The sequence below is a fragment of the Octopus bimaculoides genome, chromosome 20 (assembly GCF_001194135.2).
Source record: "Octopus bimaculoides isolate UCB-OBI-ISO-001 chromosome 20, ASM119413v2, whole genome shotgun sequence".
Classification (NCBI taxonomy): Eukaryota; Metazoa; Mollusca; class Cephalopoda; order Octopoda; family Octopodidae; genus Octopus; species Octopus bimaculoides.
Genome location: NC_069000.1, coordinates 47,257,749 through 47,258,853, shown reverse-complemented (window position 1 = coordinate 47,258,853; position 1,105 = coordinate 47,257,749). Strand labels below are relative to the sequence as shown.

At 37.1% G+C, this 1,105-nt stretch overlaps 1 protein-coding gene across 8 annotated transcripts in view; it reads left to right on the top strand.

The window, feature by feature from the left end:
- The window catches only part of LOC106871290 (myogenesis-regulating glycosidase), a 44,609-nt gene that overhangs the window by 12,638 nt on the left and 30,866 nt on the right, over window positions 1-1,105 (top strand). The window lies entirely within an intron of this gene.

Sequence of the window (1,105 nt, the reverse complement as noted above, 5' to 3'; positions counted from 1 at the left end):
TATATATATATATATATATATATATATATATATATATGATGATCGTTCGAATGAAAAACAGAGACGGAGAAAGAAAGAAAAAGAAAAAAACAGGATACACACACACAAACACATATATATATGCGTGTGAAATTGATATAATTCATAACAGAAATTTGCAATTTCATTTTGATTAAAATACCAGGTAGTACAGATTAAAAGCCTCCCACTCAGGTTCATCTGCATTTAGCATATCTGACTGTCACTCACTCCCACTCCGTCGGTTTACTTTCCCTCTGTGATACACATTATAATATACATATGTGATATATATATATATATATATGCATGCTAACACACACACACACACACACACACACACACATATACAAGGTGTCCCAAAAGTCACTGATGGGTCTCAATTTTTAATAACTTCCATAATTTGCTCTTTCCAAAACTTGCACCATAACACCCTCAAGAGTTTCAGACCCCACTTCGCTGATTTCTCTATTGATATTCTCCTCCAGTTGTACCAGGGTCTCCGTAAACCCTCTCTTTCAGGTATCCCCCCACCAAAAAAAAAAACCCCAAAAGAAACCAGGCTAGTCAAGTCTAGGGAACGTAAAGGCCATTCAAAGTAGACCTCACACATGGTTCCAGCAAGATGGGGCAACTGCTCAGACCGCAAGAGAAACAATGCAGTTGCTACGGCAGTTCTTTATCTCTCAATACGACAACGTCAAGTGGCCTTCACGTTCTCCAGGTTTGACTAGCCTGCAGTTTTTCTTGTGGCGATACCTGAAAGAGAGAGTTTACGTCAATAGAGAAATCAGAGAAGTAGGATCTGAGACTTTTGAGGGTGTTATGGTGCAAGTTTTGGAAAGAGCATGGGCGTGCGAAGCCGAAAATGGTTGCCATTTAAGAGATGTCATTTTTCATATGTGATGTAGTGCTATTACAAAATTTGACTTGTGCCTATTAATTTCCACTATGTTCTTTATATCGAATCAAAATGTCATGCATTTATTTGTAAAGTTAAGGGAGTTATTAGAAATTGGAATCCATCAGTGACGTTTGGGACACGCTGTGTGTGTGTGTGTATATATATATATATATATATATATAT